Source organism: Haemaphysalis longicornis, unplaced genomic scaffold, assembly GCF_048455015.1.
Source record: "Haemaphysalis longicornis isolate Haplotype H1 unplaced genomic scaffold, Haemaphysalis longicornis Haplotype H1 scaffold_9, whole genome shotgun sequence".
Classification (NCBI taxonomy): domain Eukaryota; kingdom Metazoa; phylum Arthropoda; class Arachnida; order Ixodida; family Ixodidae; genus Haemaphysalis; species Haemaphysalis longicornis.
In genome coordinates this window covers 75,924,538-75,946,607 of record NW_027526460.1, presented here as the reverse complement: position 1 = coordinate 75,946,607, position 22,070 = coordinate 75,924,538, and the positions used below count along the sequence as shown (strand labels likewise).

General features: G+C 49.0%; 1 protein-coding gene across 5 annotated transcripts in view; it reads right to left on the bottom strand.

Annotated features, from left to right (window-relative positions):
• Positions 1 to 11,860: 11,860 nt before the first annotated feature.
• LOC144153039 (uncharacterized) overlaps positions 11,861 to 22,070 on the bottom strand; it is a 381,412-nt gene continuing 371,202 nt past the window's right edge. For 4 of the 5 annotated variants that reach the window (XM_077684676.1, XM_077684675.1, XM_077684674.1 and 1 more), the window contains exon 12: positions 11,861 to 21,496. The gene's annotated coding sequence lies outside the window, so the exon portion shown is untranslated. The remainder of the gene's footprint in view (positions 21,497 to 22,070) is intronic. The other variant, XR_013319276.1, reaches the window with a different exon arrangement.

The window sequence follows — 22,070 nt, the reverse complement described above, 5'->3', positions numbered from 1 at the left end:
CCGTCAAGCGCGTTCGCCATTCCACACTTCATAACGAACGTTCAACAGTAGCATTAACTCTATGCGTTCAACCATGGTTCAACCTAAAGTCCCTTCATCGCCGATCGAGGGACTTTAGTTCAACCATGATCGATGGGATCGTGGCCCACGCCTCGCACGCCCATCCTGCGAACTTCTCCAGAGGCGCACGCTTGAGCTGCTTCAGCCGACCACTCGTTTTGAACGCGCGAGAGCCGCTGCTGCCATTGCTGTTATCAAGTGCGCAATGGAACGATTTGACGATTTGTGTGAACGCCGATAGAAAAGCCTGCGCGCCCATGCTTCCTGCGTCCGAAAAATTGTTGCTAAAAGATTTGGCGCCATCTCTGAGATGGCAATGGGCGAGACGAAATTTCCGTTGTTTCGGTTTCGTATCCGATTCTAACGCGCATGCGATTTTCCGACCTATTTTTCTGGGAAAAAGGTGCGCGTTAGAATCGGGTAATTACGGTAATCAATTTGTTCTACCGTAAAAAAATTGAGTATAATCTCCACTGCCACACCAGCAATATAGTGTACAGTACACTATAAGCAATGTCATAAGAAAATTACCAGAACTACCATTACTCTATTCTGTTCGCGAGCGTCACGGAACGGATTCGCGTTACTTTCGGGCGTACAAATTGTCCTTTTTTTCGAGCCAAACATCAACAAAACAGAGTTCTATTCAAAATGTTATATTTAGCGTCTGGATCCCACTTAACGCAAGCACGTCTTGTAGGCATCTAAAAATGGCAGAGACAGAGACGGAAAAAACATTTGTATAAGCATTCGGATCCGTCAAAGTTCACGCCTATGACAGAGTACGTACGACATCCGCTCCTTGGATTTTATTTCACAAACCACACCGCACTTTCTTAGAATTAACTGATCATTTTATCTTTTTAACTTGGCCGCTTAGGTCCTACTCTAGGTAATCAACCGTTTATTGCACAGAACTCACCACGGTTCCTCCCAGGCGTAATCTCTCATTCGTTTTGCACCTATCGCACGGACTAAGCAGTCCTCGGACAACCAGCCCACTACTACCCTACTAGCAGTGAGGTGCTGAGTGAGGCCGAGAATGATCCGTCTTCCCGCGCCCGCACACATGTGGTTCTGCACTGAAGGAGACAAAAACGTACCACAAACGTAATCACGGCAAAGTGGCACATACAACGTGCCACAACGCAGGGGCACCAGTACGCAAGTGCGCAGGCGAGCGAAATCAAAAGTTTTTCGTACACCGGCTCCTCGTTACACCGTAAAAGATGGTGCGGTAACTTCTAGCAGAATGCCATATTCAATCGTCACAGTAAGCCGGCACACGTGGCAAACACCGCGCAGCCGTAGGTCGCTCCGTGCTTGGGAATGTTTACGGCCGCGTGTTCGAGCAAAGCCGGTCGTGGTTCGGGCGATCCAACGTTGCAGCTCGTGAGGGTGCTTCCTGGGCATGAGACAAGGCAAAATGCATGCGACCTTCGTCTCGCTTCGCTTTGAACAGCCACGGCGGGAGTGCGTCCATGATAAGAGGGTGGGAGCGCAACGCTGGAGAAAAATCTGGTACTGCGCCTTCGGCCAACTCCGCGTGTTCGCGGCGACTCCTCCGGGACTCCTCATAATCTTCGTGTCAGGCATAAAATTTTGGTCTCTACTTCCGGTCTAGAATCGCTTACAATCCGGAAGTCACGTGATACAAGTGACGTTTATATCTTTGAGTAAAGCAATAATAAATATCAAGAAAACTTATGCAATATCAAAGTTGTTACAAAAAATTACATTTAAATTGCGATACTGTGAAATACTGAACTCAAGCTCATTTCGCGAACAAGCGAGATATCACGTGACTGCAGTATGTCGTCTCCTCCATGTGTCGTCTGCTCAACTCAACTATATGGTGTACTAGATGGGCATAGCTCGCGAACAACGCTAATCAGTGCGCGTCATTTGTGATACCCATGAATGTTCTGACATATATTTCCACGTGGCAAGTGGAAGTCATCACCTTACCATTTTCACCTTTCTACTCCGCCTAAACGGTAAAAAAATTTTCAATGCGTAAGAATTCTTTTGGGAGTACCCCACCGGATGCGTGATGCGAAACACGTACCGCGTATCTGCACGAAAATGTATATTTGCGTCCCCCGTTCACACTTGCGACGAAAGCGAGAGAAAGCGACGGTACTTCCGTCGCTTAATTTCGTCTCCCGGCTATCGTTTTTCTCGTTTAGCCTCGACCAATTTTTGTCGCTGCGGCAGAACTTCGTCGCAAGTGCGAACGGGTCTTTAGCTTTCGTTTCTTCGTCTTATAGCGCGAATTACTTCCACTGACTTATCTGATGTACCGTGTTTGTGCCTCTTTGTTCGAGATTGTTTTTTTGTCTAACGGTGCGAATGACGCATTTGCTCACCCAATCGTGTTTTTCCAGTTCATAATTGCGTGAATTTTGTGAAGCGGACGCATCAGCTCAGTCGAAACCCCGATTGCTGGCCAAGGATCTATTCACACCTTCCTAACACCCGTTCAACCACTCTTTACCAGGAGGAAATCGACACCCCGAAAACAGATTCTACGAGTACCAGGCACAGCTAGGGATTTATGCACCCCCCCCCCCCCCCACCCTCCCCCAGCAGTCCCCCAACACCCCCCAGGAGGATTTCGACACCAGCCAACAACGAAATTCTGGATAAACCTCTGGCTACCACACTTCTGTACAACACCTCGGCAAGACCTCCAACGTGCCCTTCAGAAATTCAATTATTTCAAGGCACTGTATAGCGTGCATTCAGGAAGCGGCCACCGCGTTTTTAAACCGGAGCTAATTTCTATGCCTCACTGATGGCGACCGTCCCGTCACCAAATCGCACTGCAGAAAAGCCAACTTAACACGGTGGGTTTCACAAAACGACGACGATGATGATAAGCGAAGGCACATCAGGCGCATCAAGAAAAAACGCTTCCCGTGTTCGGAATCGAATCTGGGTCTCGCGCGTTATACTCGACCAGCTAGGCCACCAGCAGGTGCATTTCGCTCCCTGTAAACAAGGTTCAGTCCTCTACCCCTCCCCTTTTATCTCGACGTCTCCCATCTCACCCCCATCCTGGACAATATCCCTGGGCCATGCTATAGTATGTGCGCTGATGATATCCCCCTTTGGGTAACTGGGGGCGGCGACGCCCATTTAAAAGCGATACTTAAAGCAGGAGTCTCAGCGGTACAACAGGCAACCCAGGAAGCTGGTTTAAAATGCTCACCACCAAAAGTCGAACTCCTCATGCTATCACCACACACCATCACCCCTGAAACAGCACCCATAGTAGAAATGAATACTAATATTAATAGCTTTATTCCTACTTAGCTAGCGCAGAGCCAGGCGCAGAGCGCTGCAAAAAGCGCTCATGTCAATGTAGCCCATTCCCAAACTTGGAAGCATCCAACAAGTTTACGTACCGGTTGCATTTCAGAAAAAATTAATACTAATAATAGCAGCTTTATTCGCACTCAGATCGGGTGGAGCCAAGTGCGTAGATCGCTGCAAAAAGCGCTCATGTCATTGTAGTCCGTACCCAACTTTAGAAACGTCCGACAGGCTTACGTAGCCGTTATTGCATCTAAGAACCCAACACATCTGTCTAGACTTCGTTTCATCGCACATATCCGCTCACAACACCACCAAAACATTCAATGCACCGAAGGAAATACGGCAAAAACAACGACAGGCTGCGTTGTCCAATGCACCGGCTCATTCCATTAACGAGGGGAACGCTGAGTGGTGGCGACACCCGCTCAGCTGCCAGGTCCATTGGATCACCAGGAGAGACATTTTGCGCCCGTCCATCGGGTTTCTAAAGACACCTCAGTGACTCCTGGTGATTTCCCGCGCATAGCAGAAAGAAGGTGTTGATTGGGGGAGCGATTGCCGGCATACCAAGCAAGGCTAGGTCCTTCCGTTAACAAACATCACCACCACCACCAACACCGCCAGATAACGTGAATAAAATCCATTAGCCATTGTACTCTAGTTTAGTTGCATGACCAGCGAAGCTTAGGTGACAGAATTTAGAAGAAGGGTACGAGCCACGGGTGCGAGCTGAGGGCGACGATTGATTTATTCCCCTGCTACTGGTGTTGCAGTCACGGAGCGACGCCGGTCCTCAGTGCGAAAATTAGCGGCGACAACAACGCCAAAGGTCTGACGCCGCTGTAGCGTGCTCGCCCGGCAAAGGCTCTAGCCCCGGCGGACGCCTCCTTAGGCAACAGTCGTCTATAAAACAAACGCGCACGAGAACGCCTCGCACTTCAAGGACATGTGGAGCCTCGGCATTGGGCTCCTGATGGTGATGATGATGATGATGATTAGTGGCTCTCCATTTGAATCGAGGCGTCGGTTGTCAGCAGCCGACTTGCCTGTTTTATTACGCTTATTTGCCCTACTCCCAGCTAACCTAATAGATTTGCTTCCTCCCTCCCATCTCCCCCTCCTCCCTGTTTTAAACTCATCGCTCCCACCCCCCTTTTTTCTCCCCTCGCTGTTCTAAATTCCCATCCGTATGATTACTCCGCTGCGTACCCATACCTTCCATACTTTTCCTCCACCACCACCCCAGTCACCTCTTCGTCACCTCTTTGGCCTTGAAGTTGAGGTTCCCCCTCGCCCCAAATCCCTAAGTCTCCGCCAGCGTCGTTTCCCCTTCACCCCGCGGTGGTCGTATCTCTGTGCAGTCCCTGAAAATATGGTCTATAGTTTCCCGATCACTGCCGCAGCATGCACATGTTTCATCCTGCTGCCTGTAGCTACCCGTGTATGCCCGGGTTCTCAGGCACCCCGCCCGTGCTTCGAAGAGCAATGCACTGCCTCTCGTATTGCCATAGAATCCCTCCTTCTTAAAGGGGCCCTGAAAGGCATTTTGAGACCACTAAATGAACTAGCGCAATCGCTAGATTGGGTCGCCAACGTCACCTGTGCCAAGTATTACTCTTTTACGCGAAGCGGAAAGCTCACACTTTTGTTGCAAAGTTTGTCGCTTTTTTCTCACCCTTTCCTTCGTGTTTTTGGACGCCGCCATCTTCACATGTCTACATCATCGATTCCCAGATGTTCGTCATGAGCTAGACATCCTGCTATTGGGCGGCTTTTTCACGCACTTCCGGCAAAGAGATGAGTCGTCTGCTCAGCGTCGGCTCGCCGGCTGATCTGCCAGCGGAGTGCCGGAGTGCTTTGACATTTTACGACAAACGAAACAAGTGTAACAAACGCTTAACCGTTTGTATTGAATGCAACACGGCCATAACACGACGTGGATTTTATCTTACGTGAGTACGTACCATAAAGAAAGTCCCGTGGCACTTCTTTGGTGCAATCGCAGAGAACGCCCTGAGCCGAATGCCCGGGTTTGACGCGTACATTTTATTCAACTTCAAAACAATCCACAGATGCGTTTCGAACGAACGCAACGTCACAACATGCGTTGCAAGTCTGAACCGCGATTGACAGACGATGAGTTGCCTCCTCCTGCCCGTCGTAAATACGGCACTCACCTCACACCCGGTTTGCGGGGACGAGCAGCAAGTCACAACTCTGGCGCGCAAGCGAGAAGGCTTTTAGCCAGGCACACTGCACATACCCCATGCGAGGTTGAGTGGTACGTCGTTCGAGAAAGATAATCCAGACCATGGGAAGCACTATCCACCCGCAGAAGTACAATGTCGCATTTCATCGCGAAACGAACGCGTCCACAACACACAGGAGGCGATGCACACACACACACACAGCTTCGATCGCTGCATTGGCTTAGCTGCAAGCTTCGTTCGGACAATCAGCGATGCTACGACGATACAGAGCTGCGTGAGGACGACGTGCTAACCACTTCAAGTATTTAAAAACACAGGGGCAAAGAACTAGGTTCATCGGAAGCAAAAAATCTTTCCTCCATTATAGTGCCTGAAATATACTGGCTAGTGTGCCGAGGGCGGGCTCCAGGCGGGCGCCGGGAGCGATGTACGCGGCCGTCTGCCGCTTGGGGCGCTGCCGTGCGGGAGTGTGCGCGTTCATCCGGCCCGAGCAGATCGCGCGGTTACCTCCGAGCTGCGTAGCAGACGGCAGCGGCAGAACTTTCCATTCCCGCTTGCGACGAAAGCGAGCGAAAGCGACGAGATTTCTGTCGCGCAACCAAAATTTGTCCCGACCATACGACAAAAACGATCGTCGCGCGACAAAGCGACGGAATTCCTGCCGCTCTCACTCGCTTTCGTCGCAAGTGCGAACGGGCCTTTATGCGCAATCTCCGCCCCACATAAAACAAGCTCTTGCTTGTCGCCTGAGCATACGGTTGATATCTGACTACGTTACACTGTGCTTGCCAGTGTATTTAAACGATGTCACTAGGTTTGAAACGTACGCGCTCGGCGTGCAGCTTTGTAAACGCAAGCGGTTTCACATACGCACGCTATTTTGCTGCTAATAGAGTTTTAGTACAGCGTTTGTGGCCTTTGCAAACGCTAAACGCTAAATTTTTGCGTCCCGCTACGTGACACCGCGATGGGAGTTTTAGTAGAGCGTCTCATCAGTTTTGCGTAGCGACACACTAATGCATACGGCGCCATCTGTCAAATGTTTTCCGAAATGTCTCGCCGGCTGATCTGCTAGCGGAGTGCCGGAGTGTTTGGACATTTTACGACTATCCAAACAAGTGCAAACAAACGCTTTCCCGTCAGTGTTGAATGCAACACATGGGTGCAGCTTGTCAGAACACGGGTTCTCGCTGATCGAGTGCAGCGTTGGTTTGCTCTTCGCCTTCACGTTCATCGCCGCTGATGAAGCTGTCCGATCCGGCGCGTTTTGTGCACGGGTTCTGTGTCGGTTGAAAATGTCTTTTTTCACATGCCGCCGGTAGTAGGAATTACAACCACCGCAAAATAACACCCGGCACCAGCGGGGCCACATCTGAGACCGCGCTTTTTGGATAAACAGTGCGCGGTGCACCAAAGGGAACGAGCGCACGATTCTCCCCACGCGGCTGCGAGTTCGCCGCCGATACCAACTGCAGCCCTGCAGCTACGTACACCGCGAAAGGGCAAGGCCAGGCCGCACACATGCGGCCAGGTCATTCGTTCGCTTTTCCAGCCTGTGTCCATGGTGTCTACAGAGATGAAAAAGCCGAACGAGCTGGCCCGTAGCAGACGGCAGTCTGTGGGAGCGCAATAGCGGAAGTACGTCACCGCTGAGGAGCGGAGCATCATGGGAGGGGAGGCCAACAGCGAAGAAACAGTTGAAAGGAGGAGGAAATACGGCGCGACGATAATTCGCGGTTTTCGATTTACGATTTCTCAGCTAATACTCATCGCTTTAACAAAATTCTTGCAGGAGGAGATTGCTAATACATTGCTTTATTTGGTTACATGTACATCCATGCATCGGCGGAAGGCATTTCAGGACCCCTTTAATTTCCCGTTTCTCTGCCCTATAAGTCTCCAGGGTTTTTTTCGCTTCCATTCTCTGTGCCCACTTTGTCGTCTCTGCTGCCTTTACCTGTTTTTAAACTGGTGTGTAAACCCCAGCTGTCTAGTCTTCCGTCTCCATCGCGTGTCCACGCTCCTCATATACAGGTGCTTAAACACCCTCGCGGCCCATTTTTTCCCCCTCCACGTCACGAAGTCGCTCCTCAAACTTTATTTTGCTCTGCGCCTCCCTCGCCTCGAAAGGCGACCAGCCCATATCCCCTTGTACCACTTCATTTGTAGTTTTGCTGTGGGCCCCTAGGGCCAATCTGCCTACCGCCCTCTGATTTACCTCCAGGCCCGCTTGGGTCTCTGGTTTCATGCACAGAACCGAATTTGCGAAAGTTAATTCTGGTACCATGACCCTCCAGACTCCCCTCACCACCTCGTATTTGCTGCATCCCCAGAGGGCTCTATGCTCCCTTATAGCCGCGTTCCGGCTTCCTCATGCGCGTGCGTGTAATCTTCGCTGTCGTTCAGCCATACTCCTAAATATTTATACTCCTTCATCAATGGTATTTCTACTTGCTGCACTGATACTGTTTTGTTCTCCACGCCGTCGTTAAAGACCATGATCCCCGATTTGTCTCTGCTAAAGGATAGCCCTAGGTGCATCGCTTCTTCACCGCATATATCCATCAAGCCCCGCATACTTATCCGTTTGTCCGCCATCAACAATATGTCGTTGCATACATTAGTCCCGGAACCCGTTGTTGCACCACCTGCCCGTTTTTCATATATGATAAGTCGAACCCCAGCGTACTGACTTCTAGCTTCCTTTCTAACCCCGCCATGTAGATCATGAACAGCAGCGGAGATAGAGGACATCCTTGTTTCAAACCCTTGTAGGTGTATACAGGCCTCGTCCTCCAGGATACTCCAAAGCCGCTCCCTGTCTACATTATCATACGCCGCTTTAATGTCCAGAAAGGCTAACCACAAAGGTCGGTTTTGCATCTTCGCCACATCTATGCATTGACTTACCACAAATAAGCTGTCATCTAGTCTTCTGTCCTTTCGGAACCCATTTTTAAGTTCCCCTATTATCCTATTTTCTTCTACCCACTGCTCTAGTTTGAACTTCACTGCCTGCATTGCTAACCTGTACAGCACTGACGTGACGGTTACTGGCCTATACAAGCTCGGGTTTGTCCTGACTCCTTTGCCCTTGTACACTAAGTTCATCCTGCTCATTTGCCACGCGGCCGGTATTGCCTTTTTTTCTATCCTTGTTCTAATGGCTTGTAGTAGCTTTCCCTTGCTCTTTGGTCCTAACTGGTTAATCAACTCCATCGGTATCCCATCCGTGCCTACCGCGGTATTTTTGGGGACCTTTTCCTCTGCTCTTTTCCATTTCAGCTTGTCCCCATCTATCTCCAGACATTCCGGCCTACCCGTCGCGACATCTCTGTGTCACTGCGGGGACTCTTCATCCACCTTACCGAACTTCTCCGTGATGATTTTGTGTAGGTATGCCAATGCTTCCTCTCCCTTGAGCATCTGCCCCTGCTCGTTTTCTATAGTACCGCCTTCTGTGGGACTCGTGCGTTTCCCTAATGCCTGCACATGGTTCCAAAACCTTTTCGGCGCGTCTCTACCCCTCCCTCGTATTTGCGCTACCCATCACTCGCTGTCCCCCTTTATTTTTGCCTGCACTAATTGCTGCACTTCCTGTTTCATTTGCTTATATTGCTCCCATTTTAGGTCCACCTTCTCCTGATGTCTCCCCATCCTCTTGGCTTGCCTGTGCTCTCTAGACGCCTGCGTACGCCTCTCTATCGCCTCCTTGATTTGTGTTCCTCCAGCGTGGACGAATACCGCCACCTAGGGGGGACCGGAGGAAAGAAACCACGCACGTGTTTGGAGCGCGGGCAAAGGGAGGGCGCACTGAGTTTTTGTTGACGTAGAACAAAAATGCAAGGGACCGTAGCCATGGACAGTTTCGATAAATCTCGAGGCGTACTTACGCGACGCCAGCCACGATTCACATCTGACGCTTGGTTAGGTGGTTTAAAGTCCATCACAGTAGAGAGAGAGAGAGAGAGAGAGAGAGAGAGAGAGAGAGAGAGAGAGAGAGAGAGAGAGAGAGAGAGAGAGAGAGAGAGATACTTCGCCCTGAAGTAAGGAGCTTTGGGCTCTCTCTGCGACGTTAGTCAGCCCGGAGATGTTTGGTTCCCGGCGGCTTCTTCGGCCATCTGAACAAGGCGTAGCTGCATTAAAGGATAGATCGCTGCGCAGTAGGGTCTCCTAGCTGTCGGCCTGAAGACCAGCACGTGCTTGTGACCAGGGCTGCGGCAGCTTGGACAACAGCACGTGGGCTCCTGGACTGAGGAGCCACTCTCACATTATTGCGTAATAAAGTCCTCAAGCCGCTGTACTCCGAGCGGGAGACACTTTAAACGAAGCGTTCGGAGGCTGGGACACTCCCACAACATGTGGTGTACAGTGGGCATGTTTCCTGCGGAGCAAGAGGTGCAGGCAACATGTTGATGATCCTGGGCGGCGTGCTGGTGGCGCTTTGGCACATAGGCACATCACTTGGCCAGCACGTCATCAGTGAGCGCCCTAGCAGCCCGCGCCTTGTGCAGGAACACTTGTGCGCCACGGGGCAATCCAACGGGCAGAGGAGCGGGCTCTGGTGGAACAAGTATCCGCAGCGACCGCTTGTGCACGCCCGGCTGCAGCCTTGGGAGGAGGAATAAATGTTTAGTATTTACGAGCGTTGGTGCTGCTGTTGAAGCACCAGGCCGGCGGACTTTATTCAGGGTCTACCGGCCGGGTCTACCAAGGCTAGGGGACTCTATCCGGGTGGACCAAGGCCAGGGCACCTATTCCTAGATGCCCTGGCCTTGGCTGGCAGTCCAGGCCCTTCTCACCAGCATGCGCTGGGTCTCAGGGCAGTGGCGTAGCCAAAAATGTTTTTCAGCGTGTGTTATGCCCAGCCGGTAAAAAAAATATATATGAAAGCAGACAATCTGCGCCCAAACAATATCATATTTTCGTTATATTATCTTATTCTCGTTTTTACATTAAATTTTATAGATGAAGTATGTAAAACTATGGGCGGAAGAGAGGGCTAAAGGAGGGAGGCGGGATGCGCCACAGGCAAAATTTCGGGGGCCGTCCAGACAACGAAACACGCGCCCTGTCTCCGCCCCTGTCTCAAGGTTCGGACTTTTCAGGCAGGCCCGTAAGAGGGGAAAGGGTTGGGGGGTAGGTTTGTCGTCACTCTCATACCTGATGTTACGCGTGCCAGGTAAGGGACAAAAAGAGGCAAATAATTTGTATAATTTGTATGAATGTGTTGAAAGGATCATGGTGGTTAGAAACCCTCGGTAGAGAGAGGAGGGCTGCGAGATCATTCGAGCTCTGGTTCAAAGAGTATTATTGGGGAAACGAGGCAGTGAGTCTAGCCTGGTTGTGCTGGCCAAAGTTACAGTGCGCATGTTGAATTCGTTCCGAATCGCGGTGAGTTACATTGGTGGGGGGAGGTTTCTCCCCAGCGCGATGCTGGGAGAGCTAACAAAAGGGTAATTTAGACATTTAGGTGTGATTTTCGGCGTTCTAGACTGGGCGTCCGAGGTTCAGTTATAGAATTGTGAAAGTTTGTCAGTTCTGTTTTCTTGCTGGTGGTTTGATAAAAGTCGATAAAAGTGCCCGGGGCCGATAAAAGTGCCCGAGTACTTACATGAGAGGGAGTGCTGGGTTACATGGCTATCTGTACACGCACCTACAATTGGTTGTTGTGGCGAATAAACGGCCTAATGTGGATTAATCGATAGACCCTCCTCACTCTCCGTTGTGACACCCTTTTAAGAGGCAGAATTTTTGTCATAAAACTGACGTGCTTGGTCGGTTTGAGGGCAGACGAGGGCAGACAAGGGCAGACGCCAGGAGTCACCAGAAAACCATCGCCACCAAGATACCTTTCTGAGAATTGCCCTGTTCCGACGTACATAGTGTAACGTTTAGAATTCTATGCCTTGAATGTAAGCGCATCTTGTTAGCTGTGAATTAAACAAGTTAACCTAGGACTCCAAAAGTCTTCTCGAGTGCTTCATCGCCGGACTCAACAGGCTACGCTAACGTGTTGCTACAGTTGACTGATAAATTGCCCGCTTGATGTTTTTCTCAAGCACAGACGCCGCAGTCGACGAGTTACCTTCCGGTAAGATAATCAGGAGGCACGGCACATTTGTTAAGACAACACATGAACTGACCGATTCATTCTTGGTTTTTCCACCGGTATTTGTTCGTATAAACAGGTGGTATACTTCACGAGTTCTTCTTCTAATTCTCACGTTCTGTGCAAACGAGTGACACAATACAACGAACGTATAGGACACATCACAAGAGAGTGTGGCAGATTTATTCTTCTTTTTATGCAGCGAGGTTCCTGTGGTTCGAGCCATTTTTCTTAGGGCACGAATATGTACAGGAAGTAGCGAACGAAGCACAAGAAAAATATAGAGAATGTGTATGAATATGTACAAATATATGCGCTATATATACATCAAACACACAGATTCTTAAAGAAATGCGCCCAAAGGGCTGCACACTTTTCACAGAACTCTTGCGAAGGATTAAAAAGCGTATATGTAGGCTGCAAACAAACAAAAAAAGGAACACAGCCTAGCACAAAGTCGTGGTCGTATACACATATGCAAGTCTATGCTGGTTCTTACGATACCAAGCTCACATCTCAATAACGCATGCCCCTAGCTGTACCGGCCGGTATCCAGTTGTAGCCATTTTGCACAAAATACCATGAAACAAGAAATACAGCAGTCCACACACACACAAAAAAAAAAAGACGAAGTAAAGCGTGGGTCATTGTGCATTTTGGTTAGGCGCGTCTTTCCTGCCCTATGTCGGCACTGAAGTGAATTCGTTCAACTCCCATTTCACCACTTGGCGAGAGTTTAAAGCCTCAGAAATTTGTTTGTCCGATGAGAAGCTCGGAAAAAATAATAATAAACGCCGAGCGCCCTTCGCGGCCACCTAGCGAACTACAGCGATGACGTCATACCGGTTTGCAATGCTGTTCGGTGCTACGTATAAACCAACCTCTGAAAGAAAAAAAAAAAAAACTAATACTCTTTCAATGTGCGTACAAATTATCTTGTTTCTTCATGTACAGTTTGTACGAGTTAAACGTGTTCTTCGCAGTCTGCTAGATGCTATCCTGCACTGCGGACTTGCAAGCCTGTTGCCTATAACGGACATCGACAAATCGACGCATGGCATGGTGCGCCAAAACCAGTTCCTTTGAATGCACTCTTCTTGCAAAGGAACGCGTTAAAATCCACCGAGAAAGCTCAGAACATGACCTACACGAACCATTTTTACCGTAATTAATTTACGGAGTTATTTTCCTACCAAACCGGACGAGTACCTTCGGAATGGTAAATACCACTACCCCATACTGCGAAAATGGTGATTCCTATTGTTTTTCGCGTCTATCCCGCCACACCGAGGCGGTGGGAGGTGTAAATTCACATAGGTTACACTTCTGATGGCAATGATTTTACTTCTAACCTTAGTGATGCCTGCCAGGTTTGGACAAAACAAAGAAGTTTTCTCAGACAATTCAACAACAAAAAAAAAAAAATACAGACAAAACATCAGCGCCTTTAGGCTGCTTTCTTGTGAAATACCTAACCGATGCATCCACACTAAAATTACCGTCTCCTGTGGTTTAAATAATCTCGACTTCTTTAACTGAGCTGAGCAAAAAAGCTTCCGCAGTCACATGTCAATTCCTAAGAAACAATCAAATTTTGCAGTTGCTGAACGACATGAAGCCGCGTCGTAGATGTTTCTGGTAAAAAAAAAAGCCGCCACACGCACACTCGTGCGCCAATGCAACAGGGAAAGCATGAACATTTCTCCTATGTTATTTACGCGTAGCTCGGAAGAACCACATTTCAAGCGTGTTCTGCAGTTAACAAGTAGTACCTTCCCTTAACGCCAACCCCGTCTGTACACTGCGCGGTGCAAGCCCGGTAGTGTGCTAATTTAAATGAACTGCGTTTTTGAAAGAGGTGAGTTGGTTGTTGAGTTGTGCAGTGTTGAAGGCAAGTGAAACACGGAAACGTGAATTTAAACCCTTAAACACATTTAAAAACAAGTTAAACACATTCCAGAATTTCTGTAATACACGGACTTCATTTCTTTTAGGGCTCAGTGCGTTCGTAATGAATTCTATTCTTCGAGTTTTGTCAATTACTATTTGACGTTCTAGAGGCGTCCGACAAGGCTACAGGCGGTGAAATGCTTGCCCGCGCAAGTGGCCCACGCGTACATACGCAGGCACGACACAATTTTTGTAGTTTCGATCCTTTTTAACGACGTCAGTAGACACCCCGACACCCCTTGCTACGCACTACACTTTCAAGGCGACTCGCGAGCTACGCTTGCAGCACGGAAACTGCAGGACAGGCAGGGAGAGGTGCTGAGGCGCTGAAAGAGCGAACAACTAGAAACTATTATCACATTGAGATTTTTTTTTTTCAAGTAACGACAACCTGGAGTCACCCGACAGGAAACTGCACGGCCCACTCGGAAAGTGAGAACAGGAACAGGTGGTTCACATTGCACTCGGCGAAGGTATAGGCGATGGTATCACATGAGCGGGAACAGCGGCGAGAACGTCTCGAAGACCGGCGCGTGCGCTTACTATGTGCCCCTCCCTTTTCATTCACTTGTGTACACACAAATCCGTTTACTGCCAACGGACTAGAAAAATACGCAGGAAAAAATTAGTTTTAATCCTCCTTCTTGTAGCAACATGTACGCTTCACAGCTACAAATCTGAGAGTGACATTTACGATGCGGTTGTAAGAACCTCCACAACACTTTCTGGTGCGGAGTATCATAATCTGTTGTCGCTGCTTGCCCGCACCCAACGCAATTACCGGAGCGATAAAAACTCCGGTTGCTCTTAACTGGGTATACAGAAGCGGCTTGTCTCGATCGTGCGTGCAACCACATTTTCGGCGAAATTCACCCGAATCAGCCGCGGTGGCTGTTTCGGGAGTTGCTGCTTGCAGAAGGGGTGATATATTGAGTCCAATCTGACGTATACAGTTCAGGTAAGTTATATACTACGGACGTAATACATGCCCGTTGATTCTGTAACTGGAACTACTTAGCGTGGCGGAAATTATACAGGAGAGCCACCTTTGCAGAATGCACACGCACGTCACAACCATTGTTACAAGGGTAGCCTCGCGGCACTTTCTAGTACAAAAGAAATGCTCCCGAAACCCACTGAGCCTGCTCACTTTCGCTCATTGACTTGTCAGTGTCTGTGAGGGCAGATTTGTGCCCGTGTTCGTCATTAGTGAAATGTAAACGTACGAGAAGAATGCACGTTCTGCGAGTGTCTTCAGGTGTAATCCTTTGCATAGCATGATGACAGAGCCGGGGGTGGAAGCTGAAGACAAGAATGAGAGGGCCGGCAATTAAGAGAAACAGCTTAAGCAGCACAGACCGCCGGGGCAGCTCATCGTCACAAGAAACTTCCAACAGGAGACAAAGACGAGGACCTAAGAACTGCCAGAACTTACAACGGCACTTCCAGTTGAAGGGGTTGGCATGTGCCCTGCCACTTGTATTAGTGTATTTACTTTGGTAGTTCAAAAGTTTCGATATGATTTCGTACCGAAGGCGCAAACTGAGGATCTTCGTTTTCCAGCCATTGAAATGAGTTAATGCTGTCCTATACAGTGCTCCATTTTCTACGAGGACGACGGATTGAATGTAGGCATGTGCAAATAGTGATTGTCGCCTTCGATGCCAACTAGAAGCGAATAATGATGTGCTTCGACAAATTTTAAAGTGAATATATTTGTATCGTTGCAAGCAGAGTTACCGGCAGCCCCCATGACCATTGCAACGAGAACCTAACTGGCCATTTATTTTAGTCGCAACACACCAAACATCGGCCGAGCTAGCTTCATAGACTAGTGGGAAAGCATTGTCATTGAGAAGTCCGGGTCTCGAGGATTGCTTAGCATTTGACAAAACGAGCAGCATACACGGGTAGTATTTTCACCAGCGGATCCAGATTGCCTTTCGATGCACAAGACCACAAAAAGCTTCGGCCACGGAGTTTATCTTGCTCCGTGGCTTCGACCAAGAATCACCGCCCCTGATATGTCCGGAACAAGGAGACCACACGCAAACACACCAATCACGTGCGCCGAAGAGAAACCCTTCAGTTTAGAGTACTTGTTCTTGTTCAGTGCGCGACCCACGATGCGGCTTTTTAAGTGCAGAGCTCTTTAGGAGCTAGCCTTGTCATCGTAGCTCGCTCGCTGCAGTACAGCCACACGGCGTTCCGTCGTAGCGGCTGTCGTCGCGGCGTAAACCAGAGGCTTCCAAAGCCAAGCGGTGTATAGTCATAAGCGTTCGAAACTTGTGAACCGCTGGCACTTGCCATACGTCTCCCCATTGTTTAGCGAAAAAAAAAAGTAGGTAAATTCGAGGCAAAATTATACGTAATTATCTTGCAGCGCGCCCTTGTCCATTTAGTCAGGAACGCTCGTTGGGTTGGTTTTTACGATAGTAAGCGAAAAAAAAGTGGCGGTGCAACGCCGGAACGTGCGGGAGGATAAGCAAACATAGAAAGAACCAAACTTCCGCTAGCGCAGTTTCAGGCAGGAGGCGCGCGAGCACCGCAAAGGCGGGAAATTCGAATTGCATTAGGTGGTAGCAGTTAGCGGATAACGGCGCTGCAGCCCATTATGAAGAATCACTGCTCTGCACTTCCGACAACTTTTACATTGAGTAGAACGGCTTTAATTTTTATATTACCCACGTGACTCTACTGAAAAAGAAAAAGCTCCGTGACTGGCACACCGAAAGCAAAACTATGGCCTTCGCACCAGTTTATCAGTCCTCTTTCCCCTCTATCTCTCCCCCTCCCTTTTTTTTCTTCTTGAATCTGTGTACTGCACTCCACGCGTTCCGCAGATGTTTAACTCACACCAACCTTACCTCTTACGGTGTCTGCTCGCATGCGAGTGCAGTCAAACGTGCTCGTGCAATACATTAGGTATTTTTCACACCCTTCACGAACAATTGCCTGTAACTTTTTTCGGCCCCCAAAGTTCCGCTAGAATAAGTTGTTCCTGAGTCGCCCACCGCTCAGGTCGCCCGCGCGGTAGCTATCAGGTCGTAAACGACCGCCAACGCTTCCCTTTCCGGCGTAGCGGCGTCTGACCTTTGCACCGAGAGAGCGAACTCGCAGAGGATATCAAATAGTGCCGCTCAAGGTAAACACTAGCCAGAGTAAAGGATCAAAGGAAGTGCCTCGAATAGAACCTTTCCGTTTCCCACGTGGTTGCTTAATGCCATTTTATACAGTGCTGCATCGTATCCAAGTGCCGGTCACGGCATTTGGATTTGTTCGGCTTACGTTAGATACCGAGCACCAGCGAGTGGAGGAGACGCAAGGCCGTGGTAACGAAAAAAAAAAAAACCAAGCCAGCTAGGAGTTTGCTTGTGTAAGAACGCGTTACAAAGGAGAGCGACCTAGTCTTTAGCATTTGTTAGGGCCAAACAGATCAAAATTCTCAAGTGTTGAAACTCTGATCGAAGCACGTATACCGAGTAATATTCAGTGGAATATTACAATAAAGCGAGTATTTTCGCGCATGCCTATTGAATGCGCTCAGCGGCACTGAGCCTGTAAACCCGCTGGTAAAAACATTACTCTGCACTTTTCAGGCATTCCATGAATAATTTCTGGGATGGGTACATTACACCATCTGTTTTGTACGGTTGCCAAGGGCAGCTGCTAACAGACGTCAAGCGCTTGACCATGTATTATGCGTTTTGTTTAGCTCATTTTGAACGAGAAGTTGAAGTAATGGCAGAGTTAAAAAAAAAAGAGACGGCTATTTCAGTTTGCCAGACCTAAATACAGAAATGTGGGTGATCTGGTTGGTCAGTTTGTGCTCGTGTTTTTAATGCAGCTGTATCTGCGCAATGTTATGATATTTCAGCTACAAAGAGGCTAGAAACATAAAAATTAGTACCCCGGAGCAGCTTTCACCAAAATTACGCTGGAAAGGACGCTATTCGCTCAGAGGTGAGATTTTCAGTTTCGCGGATTCTCAAGACAGATGACGTGGATCTACTCAGTCAAACGGATGTGGAGACTTTTCTTGCGTAAGACTGACCAGCAGCGGTTGAACGCAAAGGACGCAACAAGATGAACTTCCCCCTTATGAAATATGTGTACATCAACAAGCGATCTCATCACATGGATGATATGATTTACAAGCAAACAAAGAAAGTGTGCCGGCAGGACAACGAACGAAAACCGTCATAGTTTGTCCAAAACACAGCGGCGAAAGTGTTACTTTTTCCGTTTGGTAGAGTAAGTGATTGAATAGAGAGGGAAATATTCACTTTTAAAGAGCCTAGGTCTAACCGAAAGAAGGAGCTGGCTACTCCGAAGTATCAAGTAATGACAAGGTATACGGGCACTGTTAACAACAAACCACGATGTAATAAACCAATACCTTAGGAAGGTCAACCACTCAATGATCTCATGGCAAGCTTTTAGCTATTGGTTTCCCAACCAACATTATGAGTGATAAAATTGCAGACGACCGTTTCAATTAAGCTGTTTCAATTAATTTATGCCCCTCCCCCAAAATTGCATGCCATTACAAAAAGGAAATGCGTTCGACCAATTATCTCCATTTAGCTATTATAACGATTAAATGTGTTACTTCTGCCAATTATGCATTTTCGAGCAAATGCACTGCGTCACATGGTTCTGGCTGTGGGGGTACTCGGCAAAGAATGCTCACACGTTAGAGATGTTGCAAACAAGTGCCTTTACATCGATAATAAAGCGAAGTCACTGTTACCCAGCCCCGAGCCAGCCAGCCAGCCAACCGGCTATTACGACGACACTGAAGTTGCCTTGAAGCGGCCAAGAGGGAGCGTCCATTGAGCTGCGAAGACAGGGTTTCGCCTGCAACCGGCAGACTCGTGACACGTGCAGAGAAAAGCACTAACGCTGAGCCCCATCCACTGCGCATCTTGAACCATGGCCCTACCTCGGCTGAGCGCAAAGATAGTGTATAATACTTGGCTTCGTTGGAGTCTATTCGACGTCGCTGTAACGGTGGCAAACAAGGATCGCATGGATAGCGCGGCACGCGGATGTGCTCACTAACAGCACGTTTTTTTTTTTCAAATTTAGAGTTTTTTTATATCTTCTGGACAAAAGGAAAAAAAGAAGAAGAAAGGAAACGAAAAGGAGACAGTAGTGTGCAGCGAAGTGCATTTTGATGGAAGCACTGAACCGGTTGTTCCAGAAACATACCATTCACACAATGGCAACGAAATCATAAACTAAAACTAATAATCTCAATTAATTTAGTTATTCATTGTGAGAGATTCACCGTAGCTTCTTTAACGCGACCTGATCTCTCAACGGCGTGCACTCGGTTGCACAACGTTCTGTCGCAATACTTGCAAAGCTTGTTGCGAGGCACAATAGTTCGGACAGCCTGCGTTTGTGGTGCCTCGCTCTCGACTGGGCCCGACGCCATTTCCGGTCATAAGACTCCGCCGCTTTGGGCGCTCTTTTCCCTGGCACCCAACAGAGTGCTCTTTGACGACGACTGGTTATATAGATATAAATTCCCCCTGCGATATCAAGTTTGGAGAAAAATTTCGCTCAACAAAAAAAGTTCAATAGATGCCTCTCGCGGAAGCAATTTTGTATAGTTACATTTACGAAGAACGTGTCTAATGCGCTTTCTGTCGCTATAACGCTGCAGTCAGTACACAAGTCAATGGCTGTTCTTTTTTTTAACAGCGGAGCTGTTGTAAGTCAAGCCTTTTCGTCCGTCTGCTGTAGGTCATACGTCACGCAGGGGTACGAGACGGTTTCCAGACGCGCCGGCGGCCCGTATCGGTGGAACTGGGAATCACCCCGCCGGTGGTTTCCAGACGCACCAATAGCAGGCGCAGTGGTCTCGCAGGCGCGGTTTCTCTCACTCCCGCAAGTGGAAGGAGCCTCCCGCCGCTGACATTTACCTGCCGATTCCGTTGCGCGAACCGCAGAATTTGCGTGCTGCAGAATTATAGTGCGAACACCCGTTGACGAACTTCGAGCCGACACGAGATCCACAGCTTAGCTGTTTCATCGCTGTTTCACTAGGTGAAATTGGGTTTAATTTTTCTGTCATCGAAATGACTGGAAATCCCGGTTTAGGAACAAAAAAAAAAAAAAAACACGAACATTAGCGTCATTAAATTTATGAAAGCATGAAATTGTGCCTTTTTAAGTCTGCTACTTTAGCGCAGTCAGGACACGACCGCCTCGTGGGTCAGTGTGACTGCGGTGCCACGATCCACTGCGCCTTTCATACGTCGGCTCGTTGGAATCACGCGCTCACAACATTCCCCAACAAGCCATTCCATACAATGCATCTACATTTCCGAACTAATTGATGGAAGACGCCCTTTTTTTCTTGAAACAGAAAACGAAGCACTCGTCTGCTAATGGCCTCCGCGGAAGCACAACGAAGCTGACAGAAGAATGGTGCGTGGGATCGGCCATCAGCATATGTTTCTTCTAAAAAAACAACAACAAATTAAGCTAACATATAAGCTGTTAGTTGGAATTGTAGAACGCCCACTTTCCAAAGGCTACGTTCGCGAGGTTCAGCTATCGGTCAAAGCAGCAGGTCAGAGAGTATGCAAACTTCGCCGTTCACACGTGTAAGCGCTCTAAGCGTAGCAGAAACAAGCGCACAGCCGCCGAATTTTTATAATAGAGAGTTTTAGCTGACCGTTTTTGACGCTCCGCTATGCTCCCTACGGCCCGCTTAGCACAACCGGAGTGTCAGCGGCAGAAAGGCTTTCAGCTAAGCGATAACCGTATCTCCCTTTACGGGGAATGATTCGCGTGACTGGTCGTTTCCTGTGCGTGTGTATATGTATAAACCAAAACTTCGTCCAAAAGGAAACATTAAGACTTTGTATTTGGTCACTCAAATAAAGCAAAACACCGTGTTTTTTGCCTCATTTAAACTTTTTTTTTGTATAATGTAATCGCTGACATGGTATAATTGTTATAAACAATTTTAAAGAAGTCGATAAACTTTGGAATAGCCAAGACAAGGTTGCCTTTCTTGGCGCTGCATAGAAGCAGCCCCGCGCTTCGGTCGGCGTTTTTCGCTTCAGTTCTAAACCTCGTTGAGGTGTGTGGCACCCCTGCCTATTCGGAAGCGCTTTAGCGATTTCGTTGCTCGCGTTCCAACTGACGAAACCGAGTTCGCCGTAGCGCGCTCGCCTCGCAGGAGGCAGCCACGTTAAAATTCCGCGCAGCAGCGTAAGCTGCCGCGACGGTCTGATAGAGGGCCTCGGTAGCGGAGCGGGGCCCCGCTCCGTTATCGCCGCTAGCCATGGAGGAAACCTTTTCTTACCTTCATGGCCGCTAGCGCCCTAGCGCACCACGCATGCGCAATGGCGCTCCCGCTAGCTATCGGAGCAGAACGGACCGTAAGAAACGGTCAGCTAAAACTCTCTATTATTCAAGAAGTCGGCGGCTGTGCGTACGTACCACAGGCGGGTCCTTTTTCGGCATGAGTACTCCGCATCGACGCACTCGCACACCAAATAAAAAAAAGGCAATAAAGGAGGAGGAGGAGGAGGAGGAGACGAGGAATGACGCTTGTAGGAGGACGATGGTAACAGATGAGAGATGGGCACTGTTGTCTCTGACGAGCCTTCCTGTCGACACCTCCAGGCACTCGCAGCGAACTTCGTTGTGAAGTCTCCGGCAGAAGTCTCTGTTGTCTGAGGTCCACCGCACTCCTCAGTGGGAGAGGTTCCTCCGTCCCCCAACGGCAGTAGTTACACGCACACGGCCTGTGTGCGGCAGGAGCCGCCATCGAAGAGGCGACCGCCCTTGAGTCTTCGGGCGTGCTGGATTCGGTGATCTGCGGGAAAGAAGCACGGCCGTCTCACTGCTGCGCTATTTTCTGACCTGCGTCGAGTTGCTGCCTAAAACGTGATTAGACCGAAAACGCCTTTAGCCGAACGCAACATTTCAAAATTTGTGCATGTGCGAACATTTTAGACACGGATGTTGAAAACGGAATTCGTGAGTTGTCTGCAAAGGCAACCGAACCCGCATTCCCCTGCTTCTTAAGCAGGACTGTAGCACGACTTCACGGATAATTTTTGGGTGAGACCGCGGGGACGAGTATCACCATCTAGCGGCTGCCAGGAAAGACGTTGCGGACGCCAGGCGTTTTAAGCACTTCCGGCTCTCTGCTTTCCCGTTCGTGCCCTTCTATCCCCGTCATTAACCTTCCACCCTCGAAACCCCGTTCCCTCAGCGGACGCCGCTCAACACACCAAGGGGCGTTGAGCGACGGCCAAAAATTGCGACGGCCGAACGTTTCACAACTTCTGAAACCTGCTGCCAAAAACGCGGTCAAACCCCAAGCATTTAAGGCGCGGTTGGGTGCATACAAAACGTCTGCAGCGCTTGAAAAAAAGCCAAGCTCT